Source organism: Epargyreus clarus, unplaced genomic scaffold (assembly GCF_041222505.1).
Source record: "Epargyreus clarus isolate Ecla_fem2 unplaced genomic scaffold, WU_Ecla_fem_2.2 ptg000033l, whole genome shotgun sequence".
In the NCBI taxonomy this organism is placed as follows: Eukaryota; Metazoa; Arthropoda; class Insecta; order Lepidoptera; family Hesperiidae; genus Epargyreus; species Epargyreus clarus.
The window spans coordinates 6,136,645-6,151,159 of NW_027332238.1; the positions used below are offsets into that span (position 1 = coordinate 6,136,645).

Sequence of the window (14,515 nt, forward strand, 5' to 3'; positions counted from 1 at the left end):
AATATTTCGAATAAAAGGACAATTTGAGATAAGGACATTTTGCAAAAATACAACTTGAGATAAGGACTTTTTGAGAAAAGGACATTTCGAGATAAGAACTTTCTGTAATTTAATAAAAAAATTAACTGAATAATTTGTATTAATTTTAAATTCCTACATCTGCACATTAATTGTAAGGCAGAACCATAGGGCGGAACGAAGTTCGCCGGGTAAGCTAGTTATCTATACTTATAATAAATCTTTAGAGAGGTTAATTCTGTACATGAAATATATTTCCAAAATAACTATCAGGGGGTGATAGGGGTGCCAAAAATGCAATCAGTAAAATTTTTGTCTGTCTGTATAACCGTTATAGAAACAAAAACTACTCGACGGATTTTAACGAAACTTGGTACAATTACTTTTCATACTCCTGGGCTGGTTATAGTATACTTTTCATCACGCTACAATCAATAGGAGCAGAGCAGTGAAGGGAATTGTTGGGAAAATGTGAGAAGTTACTCCATTTTTTAAGCTTCCGTCGCGTGCGCAACCTTAATGGTTAAAGCTACACAGAAATCATGGATGACGGAAATGTTCTCCTTAATATTATATAAAATAATATCCCACTACAGCCTAAACATTTTTTTATTTATATGGCAACACAACATTTGCCGGGTCAGCTAAGTATTCTATATAACTCAATAGGGACTAAAAGTTTATATTTAAAATATTTTGTTAATAGTAGTAATATCCCCCAGTTTTTACCTTTTGGCCACGGAACCCTAAAAAAACTTAAAAAAATTCAAAACCGAAAATCCCGAGCCTTAAGTTGATATCAAAATAAATGTCTAATTAATATTTCAAATACACACATGACTAACTTAATTTGTCAGATTTTAAGCCAATTATGTACCAGAGGGTTACGAAGGGTTGAACAAGGGTTGCTATACAAAGGGGTGCGTAATATTATATCAAAAATATGATCTGTACTCTAATTCGATTTTGGCATTTTGTAATAAATTTTTGTGCAATAAAAATGAATGCATGTAATACGGTTCCGTGTTCGATCTCCGGCCAGACATCTAAATGATGAGTAACAACTTCAAAATAATATATTTCTTTTTCAAAATATACCCTTTGTGGTTTTTCGGTGGCACCACCGCCACACCTATTTCTGTTATAACAGCAGTGTAGCGCTGATGTGTTCTGGTTTGAAATGTGAGGTAAGGGAGACATACTTTATTTAGTTCTCAAAGATAGTGGCACATCTGTAGCTGACCTCAGGTAGGAATCTAATCTTATCTGGGGTTGATAACAGATGTTTATACGGCAGTAACCACTTACCACCATGTGGGCTGAATGCTCGTCTGCTACTCCAACTTTATATAAAAAAAATCATTTGCAGGGCTTAATCTCTGTTATTAGGCAGTAGTAGATGTAGTAGGGCGGTCACCACGCGTCGCCACGCTATACGATGGTATATATATACAGTCTATATGCAGTAGTGTGTACGGTGTGGCGACGCGTCGCCATGCGCAATCGACTGTGGGAGAGAATCGCACAGTCGATTATTATATTATTAGATATCTTGATAATGTTATGTCCAATACTTTTGTAACATACTTCAGTTACCATCGACCAATTGTCACAGTAATACCGTCCTCAGAGGCAACATCGAATATAACTATTACCGAAGTTACTGATTAAACGAATTAAGTAGTCACGATTTGAAATAAATTCGTAATTTTTTGTATTTAATGAAAATAAATGTTTATTCAATAAATAGTCATCGTTATCTGGAAAAAATCGTAATATTTTATTTTATCATTATGACATATTTAGTTCCTATCACAATATGTTCTTTTCTGCATATTACTTTTACAAAATAATGTCGATGTTTCACATATGCCAGGCGTCCCGTGACGGCTCACATTTTTTGTTATTATCACCTTATTATTATTATCATGTTGTTATTATTATTAACACGCCTCATATGTAAGTGAAAGTTAAAAGAAAAAAATAACAAAAAAATACAACCGACTTCAATATGAGCGCCGAGTTCAGAATTATGTACTAAAATTTATTTGAATTATTTTTTACTTTGTAGTGACATAGAAGTCGATTAAAAAAATTTCACCCTTTTGCGGTGACATACTAACGTTTATAATAATATAATATATAAATAAAAATACTTAATGGAAAAACTTACAAACGCACTAGTCGCTCCTACGATTTTTGAAAGTTCCCCATTCCTCTGGTCTGCCATCATCAGACCCTGATTTCCTTATAATTCGACCACCTTGAAAATATATTTTTCTAACTAAAAAAAAATCATCAGAATCGGTTTATAAATGACGAAGTTTTCTGCGAACAAACATAAAAAAAATATATGTACAGTCGAATTGAGAAACCTCCTCCTTTTTTGAAGTCGGTTAAAAACTATCAAATTAAAGAAGGCTAAATGTTAACTAACTACTATAATTTAGAACAGCTTAACATGTGAAGTCTAAATAAGCCATACTAAAAGGTGGCTTAACCTACTTGACATAGAGTTATCACTGATCCCAAACTTATACCAACAATGCAGACACGATCCGTATTTTCGTACGAAGTTTCGGGCTGACGTTACGAAGTTTCGGACGGGTTTATTTATTGAACGATTTTTTTTCATATTTAAAAATAAAAACGAGAGTCTATTATTAATTTATTTCATTACATATATTTTTATTTAATTTAGACATAGTCCATATTTTGTAAGTATTTACATTGTTCTTAAAAACCTATGTTAGTAAAATTTGTCATAAATAAAAAAAACCTCTGATGTCTGTCCGTCTGTCCTGTGACATAGAGCCCTGTGGCTCTATCTCTTAAACCGTAATAGATAGACACTTCATTTTAGGGTTCCGTACCCAAAGGGTAAAAACGGAACCCTATTACTCATCATCATCAACAACCCATTGCTGTCCCACTGCTGGGCACGGGTCTCCTCCCATAATGAGAAGGATTAGGCCATAGTCCACCGCGCTGGCCAAGTTGGTAAACTTCACATACCTTCGAGATTTTTTTTTATTAATCTCTCGGGTATGCAGGTTCCCTCACGATGTTTTCCTTCACCATTTAGCAAGTGATAATTAATTTCTGATACGCACATAACTTTGAAAAATCAGAGGTGCCTGGGATTTGAACCTCGGACCCCTCGATCGATTGGCCGAGTTTCTTAACCACTAGGCTATCACTGCCTATTACTAAGCCTCCGTCATTATTACGTTTGCCCGTCTGTCCGTCTGTCACGGGGCTCTATCTCTTAAACCGTGATAGATAGACACTTAATTTTTAGGGTTACGTATTCAAAGGGTAAAAACGGAGCTCTATTACTAAGCCTCCGCTGTCTGTCCGTCTGTCATAGGGCTCTATCTCTTGAACCGCAATAGATAGACACTTGATTTTTTTTACAGCGTATATAAAAAAAAAAAACAAAAAACAAAAAAGTTGAAAATAAATTAGGTATTAATAGAAGATATCGATGTTTTTTGGTTTTGAGTATAATTTAAAAAAAAACGCTTTTACACTCATAGCCCCACACTAGGATTCCCTGTGTCGTGGGTGCCATGACACACACAGATATAGACACAAACACGCAGACCCAAAACAGATATCCAAATTAAAAATCTTTTAGGTATGAAAATCTTTTAGGTATGTAAAAATCTTTTAGGTTTCACGATATTGTGAAGTGATAATTAATTTCTAATACGCACATAATTTTGAAAAATCAATGCTCGGGATTTGAACCTGGGACCCCTGAGAGGTAGAGTTTCATCCACCAGGCTATCACGTACAACCTAATGGACTCTGGCTTAACCCTTCTCATTCTGAGAGGAGACCCATGCCCAGCAGTGGGATAGTAACGGGTTGACCATTACTATGGTATAGTCCGCGTAAAACTGCTAGTCCGCTCTGAATATAGAAATAAAATGCGTCGCCATAGCAAATTGTATGACTACACCTGCTCGCAACAATTTTAGAGCGGACTAGCAGTTTGGCGCGGACTATACATTTGTCTTAATTTTACCTCAAAAATATCTTTAATATTCTAAATTCTAATATTTTGAAAAAATGGATGTGGCCGCAGCATCCCTTACACTAGAACCACTTAACCCTTAGACAATAAATGTAATAATACTTCAAAGGGCTTGCACTTGGCATTAAGGGTTGAAACCTTTAGGGTAGACGCTGTGGGGCGATATTGTCCTAAATCAAAGATTTTGAGGTATTTTGATTAATGAAATGAAATGAAATGAAATGAAATGAAATGAAATATATTTTATTTTTTTGTATAGGCCAACGGCGGCACTTACAAATTGTCAGTTACAATATTTTCTTAAACTACTACCGGATCGGAACGCGACCTCTACTGAGAAGATCCGGTAAGAAACTCAGTGGGTTTGTCTTTTTTAATTTTAAAAATAATTATTCTCTTTTTATTTTATTTTTTTTAAATGCCATTATTTTTACATATAATTAATAAAGCGTTAGCTCCAGTATCTTGCTTTACATTTATCTAAAAAAAAGAAGTTTGTAGGTAGAAGGTAGGTAGGTTCTACTAAGGTAGAAGCCTGTAATTAATGCCAAAAGGCGATGGTGTTAAGTGTTTAGAGGGTTCGATTCTCGGGTAAGAAAAAAAAAAATGATTTAAATACATTTACTTACAGTCATTTAAGTAACGTTATTAATAAAAAGGTTATAATTTTGCAATTGCATAGTCTAGATTTAGATTTATTTATTTATTGTCAAACAGAACGGTTTCGCAGAACCAATTATATTAATTGACACACACAAATTAAATCTATACTAATATTATAAAGAGGAAAACTTTGTTTGTTTGGTTGTAATGAATAGGCTCCGAAACTACTGGACCGATTTTAAAATTCTTTCACCATTCGAAAGCTACATTATCCACGAGTAACATAGGCTATATTTTATATGAAATATATTTGATAAATAGATTTTGAGGCGGTACAAAGTTTGCCGGGTCAGCTAGTGTGTGTATATATAAAACAATTTGATGTCGACATAAAGAATAAATAAAAATAAAATAATAATATAGTACATCTTCAATTTAAAATTAATAATTACAAAAATAAAAAATAATCTTTAAAAAATTAAAATTGATAACAGAATTAGTCTAGTTGAAACGCAGAGTCAATCGAATGGTCCGAGGTTCAATTCCCAGGCACCTCTGATTTTTCAAAAGTTATGTGCGTATTATAAATTCTAACGGTGAAGGAAAATATCGTGTGAAAATCTACATACCTGAAAAATTAAAAAAAAATGTCAAAGGTATGTGAAGTCTACCAATATGCACTTGTCCAGCGCGGTGGACTATGGCCTAATCCTCATTCTGAGAAGAGACCCGTGCCCAGCAGTGGGACAATAATGGGTTGTTGTTGATGATGATGATGATGATGTGCGTATTAGAAATTAATTAACAGTTGTTTTAACGGTGAAGGAAAACATCGTGAAGAAATGTGCCTATCTAAGAAATCGTAAATAGAAAAGTTTTTAAATCTATGTGAAGTCTACCAATACGCACTTGTCCAGCGCGGTGGACTATGGCCTAATCCTTCTCATTCTGAGAGGAGACCCGTGCCCAGCAGTGGGACAGTGATGGGACGACGAAGAGATAGATTCATGACAAAAGTCTAAAGAAGCCTACGTTGCTACGTAGCTACGACGTAGACATCTACAAACAATTTCCGTAGATCTCTACGTCGTAGGCAGTACACACTTTTATAATATAAAATGTCCCCTTAATAAATAGTAGAACCCTTTGTGCGTCGATTCCGGCACCACTGCCACACCTATTTCTGTTATAACAGCAGTGTAGCGCTGCTGTGTTCTGGTTTGAAGTGTGGTAAGAGACATACTTATCTGAGGCGTTTTAACTTAATCCTTAAGAAGTAGAAGAAGAAGTAGTTCTGAAGGTGGTAGAACTCTTTGTGGTTCGACTCTGGCGGCACCACCGACACACCTATTTATGCCTTATAACAGCAGTGTTAGGCGCTGGTGTGTTTCGTTTTGAAGGGTGTGGTAAGGGAGATATACTTTTCCAAGGCGTTCTAACTTGGTCCTCAGGGGTAGCAGCGCATCTGTGACCGACCTCAGGTAGGACTCTTATCTGGGGTTGATTACAGATGTCAATACGGCAGTAGCCACTTACCATCAGGTGGACTGCATGCTCGTCTGCTACTGCTATATTACAAAATGTTTTCGTACATAATAATTCCAAATTTCAGTTGAATCGGTTAAGTATTAGTTAAAAAATTAGTTACATTATTAAACCCCATACTAACGCATCTAAATAAGATTTTAGAACAATAACATTATAAGCACACACATAAACACACATAAAGCAGTGATAGCCTAGTGGTTAAGAAACGCGGCCTCTCGATCGAGGGGTCCGAGGTTCAAATCCCAGGCACGCACCTCTGATTTTCAAATTTACGTGCGTATTAGAAATTAATTATTACTTGCTCAAACGGTGAAGGAAAACATCGTGAGGAAACCTGCATACCTGAGAGACATATAAAAAAAAAAATCTCAAAGGTATGTGAAGTCTACCAATACGCACTTGTCCAGCGCGGTGGACTATGGACTAATCCTTCTCATTATGAGAGGAGACCCGTGCCCAGCAGTGGGACACAGTAATGGGTTGATGATGATGACATTATTTATAATTATACCAACTAAAAACATAACTAATGTAAGTTCACTATTCCTGAAAGACTATTTTCTATAAAGATTCAATGACAACGTCTTTATTTATTTTCTCTGAAAATAATTCATTCTGTGATAACTTATTCTCTAAAGATATACCGAATAGCAGATATTACCGAATAGCTTATGCAACACTGTTTTTATGACATACATGAATATTTCCAATGTACAGAATAAAAATGACATGTAATAATTTAATACGACTTAACTTTTTTTAATTTTATTTTTTATGTTTTCCTAATTTTTTTTTCAATTTGACATGATTTCACACCATTGTAATGGTAGAATGTACGAATTTCTATTGCTGTAACTATGTTTGTGTACTACATTCTTGCAATAAATAAATTTCAATAAAAAAATGATATAATATCCTTCTTTCTCTTTATATAGTTTCCCGCTAGACTGCTACTCACCAGCAATGAAATACTTAGACTCTTATTAATACAACATAATTAGAATGTATTGTAATGAAAATATATCCTTACACCATAGATTAGTAAAGATTACTCACTCCTAACAAGAAAATGTACCCAGTTTTGACAATTGAAATAGTTGCGTAAAAAAGTTTTGCCACGTCTCCGTGCTAAAATGTCCCTAAAATATTTGAAATAATTATCTATTTATTACGTAAATTACGTAATTATTACGTAAATTAGTTATTTATTCTTAAATTTAAACGTAAATTTTCTCTAAAAATGTTTTTATTTGTCAAGGATTCAAAAAAGAACTTACTAAAATAAGCCGTTTGTGGCTTTATTCAATTTCAAGGCGGCGAAGTATCTTTACTAATCCATCCCTTACACTATTAAGTAAATTAATAATAAAATCTATCATCCATTGTTAAAATAATTAAATCATTACATAAAAACAAACAAGTAAACGGTAACGTTGTCCCACTCTGACTGTCTCGCTCTAACCGCTGTGTTGCTGTCTCGCTCCCTCCCTATGAAGCCTTCCTGAATATTGAGCGCCTGTAGCCCTGTTGGGAAGGTAGGGGTGTGAAGTAGAGTAAAATATCGATAGTTTTGTATCGATATTTTGTGATACATCGATTTTATCATAGGTGTGTGTGCATTATTATTGGAGTTTGTGGTTTGACTTTGGAGATACCGCCGTCACACCTATTTCTTTTATAACAGCAATGTGGTGTTCTTAAACTCAATTTGACAATGAATGATCGTTAATGATAAAGATTAATAGTATAATTTGACAATTAATGATAATTGTGCGATGGTCGACGATGATGAAATGATAGTGCCAATCATTATCATTTTAACTTTTTGGCAATTAATGATAATCATTAATCATGATAAATTAAGAAAAAAGGTTACATTTAACAAAATTATATTTGTTTCGTTTTTTTATTTATAATAGTAATTAATTATCTAAATATATATAAATGAAAGGTGACTGACTGACATAGTGATCTATCAACGCACAGCCCGAACCACTGGACGGATCGGGCTGAAATTTGGCATGCAGGTAGATGTTATGACGTAGGCATCCGCTAAGAAAGGATTTTGATCAATTCTACACCCAAGGGGATAAAATAGGGGATGAAAATATTACTTCGTAACGCGAGCGAAGCCGCGGGAAAAGCTCGTAATCTATATTTTTTGTACAAAAGTGTATTACGTTAAATCTACTGAGATAGAGATACTAGAGTGAGTAGGTTTTAGTTTAGACTATACCACACGTTATTAGACAGATATTTTAAAAAAAAGTCTAAAATCATAGACATTAGACAACTATTCACAGGCCACACAAGCATGTAAACTTCCTCACATTTTTTTTATAATATAGGAGTAGCAGACGAGCATGCAGTCCACCTGATGGTATGTAGCTACTGCCGCCCATGGACTAAGCTGAGCTAAGCTGGAGTGCGTTGGAAAAATATGTCTCCCTTACTCTACTTCAAACCAGAACACAGCAGCGTTTAACACTGCTGTGATGATGCAGAAATAGGTGTGGCGGTGGTGCCGCCGGAGTCGAACCACAAAGGGCTCTACCACCTTCAAAAACTTGTTTTATGTTATTTTTTACGGAAAACATTGTTTTCTTTCACCTTTAAAACATAATAAAAACACTTCTAAACCACACATAACCTACAAACGTAGTGATACCATTAAAATGAAAGGCTAAAATGACATTTACACTATTCTCCTACATCGATAAACTTGAAATATCGATAAAATCTATCGACACACCCCTTCCTTTTCGAAAACCGACATCTATAAGGCAGTCCGCCCGTATATCCCGACGCGTGCGTACCGCGCAACCTTATTCAAGTAAAATATAATGAAAACCCTCTCACAATCTATTAAAATAACTAGAAAATATCAATTAACAAACGTGTTTTGGTTCTAGACTCAAAAATCGTGGGACTACTAAGTTATAAGTGCTTAAATTCGACTAGCGTTCAAAATGGCTGATGTGGAGTAACTCATGTAATAGGTGAGTTATTTCGATTTTAAGCTTAATATTACAGTATTTAAATGATTATTTGTTATGTATATAATGTAAATAGTAAATAAATTCGTTTAAATGTTATGTTTTTGGTAATGATAACAGTTAAATACGAAACAGGAACAAAGACTTCGCTAGTAGCCCTCGTTCAGAGAAGTTACGCCAATAATTTAACGGTATAATCAAGTTTGTGTTTTATTAATTCATCATTATTGCATTAGAATCCCACTGCTGGGACTCCTTTAAGAATAAGGTCATAGGCCTGCTAAGCAAATGTATTGGTAGATTATTTCTAATATCGTCATCAACCCATTACTGTGCCACTGCTGGGCACGGGTCTCTCAGAATGAGAAGGATTAGGACATAGTCCACCGCGCTGGACAAGTGCGTGTTAGACTTCACATACCTTTGAGGTTTTTTTTATAAATCTCTCAGGTATGCAGGTTTCCTCACGATGTTTTCCTTCACCATTTAGCAAGTGATAATTAATTTCTAATACGCACATAACTTTGAAAAATCAGAGGTACGTGCCTGGGATTTGAACCTCGGACCCCTCGATCGAGAGGCCGAGTATCTTAACCACTAGGCTATCACTGCTGATTATTCCTAATATAGAATAAGATAATGAGCATGCAGTCCACCTGATGGTAAGTTACTGTCGTATGGACTCTTATAACCCTAGGTAGAATTTGAGGCTGTGTTTAGGTAAGTTCTACTATATTCAGGTTTAAAGAATGTAAGGGATACTTATACGAGGCGTTCCAGCTTAGTCCTCAATAGTAGCAATTTCGTAGTCCTCACAAAACTTTGAAATATTTTTCGAAAACTTTTACATAGAGCTTTAAGATGTTTTTCTTTCTTTTGTTAAAGCAAGTGATAATTAATTTCTAATCACAAATGAAAATTCAGTTTGACCTGGGATTCGAACCTCCGACCTTTTGATAATCAATGACAACTTAGTAGTTTCATCGAAATTATAACTAGGCAATCATTTATATATAAGTAGTAAAAAAGGATATTTTTATACTTTAGTATGTAATGGCGTTATATTTTAGTTACAATGTATACGAGGCGTTACAACTTAGTCCTCAATAGCAATGCATTTGGTAGTCTTAACAAAACATTGAAATATTTTTCGAAAACTCTTACGCAGGGTGTTACGATGTTTTCCTTAACTGTTAAAGTTATTAACTAGTTAAAGTTATTAACTAGTAATTAGTAATGAAAAAATGTGAGCCGTCACGGGACGCCTGGCAGATGTGAAACATCGACATTGTTTTGTAAAAGTAATATGCAGAAAAGAACATATTGTGATAGGAACTAAATATGTCATAATGATAAAATAAAATATTACGATCCGCATGGCGACGCGTCGCCACACCGTACACACTACTGCATATAGACTGTATTTATATACCATCGTATAGCGTCGCCACGCCAGCAATCGGTTTTACGTGCGGCTATAGATGTTTCACATCAAAATCAGAGGTCTTTTTTTGACGAGGGGGAAACCTACAAGAGGTAGCCGATCGACGTCTGAACTGAGATTCGAACCTCCAACCCTCTGATTAACAATTAATACGGCAGTGTTATATGGAACCCGCACTATGACATATATAACAAACGCTTAGAGTCTGTACAGAAGCGATTTCTATGGCACTTGTCTTATAATTGTAATTTGGCCAAAACCCTACCAAGTTATGATGACCGACTACAACATTTCCACCTAAAATCACTACTCCATCGTAGAAAGCTGCTGGACATCATGTTTCTGTATAAACTGGTGAATGGTTACATTGACGCTCCACACGTTTTGTCAGATCTATCGATATCTATTCCTAGAAGATTGCCCAGATATACAAAGTATACTCCATTTGTTCCAAAGTTCGCACGATCTAATCTAGGACATTACGCTCCTTTAAATAGGATACTTAGGAGTTACAACAACGTACATAACATAAATATAGGCAGTGAAAATTCATGCGACCCTGGGTCAAAACCAAACTCTGTTGATATCTTTTCAAATTCTCTAACATTGTTTAAAAAGTTAATTTCTGAAATAATTTAGATATATTTAAAGTTATCTTAATTTAAAGTTAATCTGTGTAAAGTAAGTGTGTTTATCTTGATGTATAGTCTTAAATTATTTAATAATATAATTAATTTATCGAATAATATAATAATAATAATTGAATAATATAATTTAATCAAACTATAATTTTTTATCGAATAATATAATAATAATAATTGAATTATATAATTTAATCAAACTATAATTAATTGAAATTAAAAATATCACATCATAACCTGTATTCTCAATGTTGATGTTATTTAATTTGTAATCATGTTGTGAGTTAAGTTATCAGGAATGTATAGTTTTTTGAATATTGTTATTTTTTATATTTTTTTTTCCTAATAGCATTTTAGAATATAACTATAAAATATTGTTTAGTATGTAGTTGCTCAAGCTGTTCGCACCTGTAATTGAGGTGGCACTTAATTAAATATCTCAATGTTTTATCAAAATAATTTGTATGCATCAGTGTTCACCTTGTTGGTGCGACTTTTTAATAAATAAATAAATAAATAAATAAATAAATACTTAGCAGTTTTATCGAAATTCTGACTAGGCAATCATTGCTATATAACTAGTAAAGGGCTATTGTTTATACTTATCAGTATATTTATGGCATTATATTTTAGTTAAAATGTATATGAGACGTTCTAACTTAGTCCTCAAAGGTAGCAATAGACCTTTTTAGATATAACCCTATTTGAAGTTGAACTGATGTCCATATGACAGTGACAGACTTGAGTCTTATAAAAAAGCATGTGTATAGTCCGCGTCAAACTGCTAGTCCGCTCTGAATATAGAAATGAATCGCGTCGCCATAGCAAATTGTATGACTACACCCGCTCGCAACAACTTCAGAGCGGACTAGCAGTTTGGCGCGGGCTATACTTATGTAAACACGTGAGAAGTTAAACTTCTTTGGGGTTTTTCGTAAAGAAGAGTACGTGTATTAATGTGTACACGCGTAAAAAGTGAACCTATTACAAAACAAAGGATCATGAGCAATCCATTACTGTCCCACTGCATGGGCACGGGTCTCCTCTCAGAAATCAAATCAAATCAAACATCTTTATTTGCCAAATAAGGTACAAAACTCTGGTGAAATCCGTCCTAAGATACAAGAATCCTCTTATTTTACCATTTCGGCGTGCAAATATATGCAATATATGCAAATAAGCCTAATTTTATGTTAACATACATGAATGAGAAAGATTAGGCCATAGTCCACCACCCTTGAAAACTTTTTTCTAAGATTTCTCAGGTATGCAGGTTTCCTCACGATGTCTTCCTTCACCTTAAGGAAGTGATAATTAATTTCTAATACGCACATAACTTTAAAAAGTCAGTGGTGCGTGTCTGGGGCTCGATCCCCGGACCCCTCGATCAAGAGGCTGAGTTTCTTAACTACTAAGCTATCACTGCTTATACAACGTTTACAAACAAATAATATTACATACAAAAAACTAGCGAAAATTATTAAATTTCCTCCAAATGGGACCCCTGTGAAACTAGCCGCATTCAATGGTGTTTGAATCATGTCGTGGTCGCGGGATCGCGAAAAAATCGCTGAAAATACATAAAAATAAATTTATATATATACCCGTCAAATAGAACCACTCTTATTTGGGAAGTCTGTCAAAAATGTTGGTACGAATACAAATTATATGACACAACGTAACGTAACGCATCGTAACGTAACGCATCGTAACGTAACGTAACGTAACGAAAAGTAACGTATCGTACCGAAACGTAACGTATCACATCGTATCGTATCGTATATCTAAGAATAATGTTGTGAAATCTAATCTAAAATCACGTTCTCTGTTTTCCTAAAAGAAGCATAACTTTAAAAATTAATACGTTAATATTGTGTTAACATAATCTTTTTTATGAATTTATGTATGTTAGTTATTTTATATTCTTGTCGCATCTTATCCGATTTATTTTTTCAATTGTAGATATTAATGTTTTAATTAATTTATAATTTTGTTGTGTATTTTTATTAGCTCTTACTTGTTTTTCTATTCCATGCCGTTTGCAACTATAAGTGAAGTGACACTTATTGCTCATATACATTTCGGAATTTGTGGTTCTTTATCGCTCATCGTAATGCGCCTCAGTACCGCCATTTCCGACATACATATAAAGTGTACAATGGATTTGTCAGTGATTACTTCGTTGGTGCAACTATTAACAAATAAATAACTAAATAAAATAAATAAATTAATAAAACTTCATTTGTCTATTTTTTCTATAATATAGAAGTAGCAGACGATGCAGTCCACCTGATGGTAAGCAACTGCCGTATGGACATCTGTGATCAACCCCAAATAAGATTGGATTCCTACCTAAGTTGGTTAAAGATGCGCCGCTACCCCTGAGGACTAAGCTGGAACGCCTCGGAAAAGTATGTCTCCCTTACCCTTCAAACCAGAACACAGCAGCGCTACACTGCTGTTATTAGACAGAAATGAGCGTACCTCCGGAGTCCTCCTAAGGCGATGCCCTATCGGGCTCTGCCCTGGGGGAGCAATTTACGCTCGTCTCTCATCCCCTGGTGATTACAGCGATATGCAACCATACAAACCGCTGTCCTTCCCGGGGTCGCTAGCCGGGCGGTTCGAGCTCCCACTCTTGCCGCCCACAATCCCGGAAGCCCCTTTTAGTCGCCTCTTACGACAGGCAGGGGATACCGTAGCGCTATTCTGGTCCCGGTACTACAGTTTCAACCTACCTACCTATCCTATATCACTACCTTTTACCTTGTTTTTCTAGATTTTACTACCACTTATCATAGTGACATAAAAGTCATTTATATTTAGTACCAACACGTCAGCATTCGGAAAAATATCCCAATCTGTTTTTCTCATAAATGCTGTGTCAGTTGATATCTATAAAAATATTAACATTGTTTGTGAAGCTCCATAGATAAAGTAAATAAAAACGCTTTCTACACTCACAGCTCCACAATAGGATTCCCTGTATCGTGGGTGCTATGGACTCACACAGAGACAAATACACAAACACCCAGACCCAGAAACAGAAACCCAAATTCATTATTTGGATATCTGTCTGGCCGGGGATCGAACCTGGGACTCTGTGCGTCAGACCGGTATGGCTCGTCTAAATACACTTGAAGGTAGAACCCTCTGTGGTTCGACTCCAGTGGCACCAACGCCATTCATCTTTCTGTTAAGCGCTGCTGTGTTCTGGTTTGAA

At 35.0% G+C, this 14,515-nt stretch overlaps 1 protein-coding gene across 3 annotated transcripts in view; it reads left to right on the top strand.

Annotated features, from left to right (window-relative positions):
• Window positions 1-9,010: 9,010 nt before the first annotated feature.
• Window positions 9,011-14,515, top strand: part of LOC140755657 (igLON family member 5) — a 118,940-nt gene continuing 113,435 nt past the window's right edge. For all 3 annotated transcript variants that reach the window (XM_073090958.1, XM_073090960.1, XM_073090959.1), the window contains exon 1: window positions 9,011-9,210. The gene's annotated coding sequence lies outside the window, so the exon portion shown is untranslated. The remainder of the gene's footprint in view (window positions 9,211-14,515) is intronic.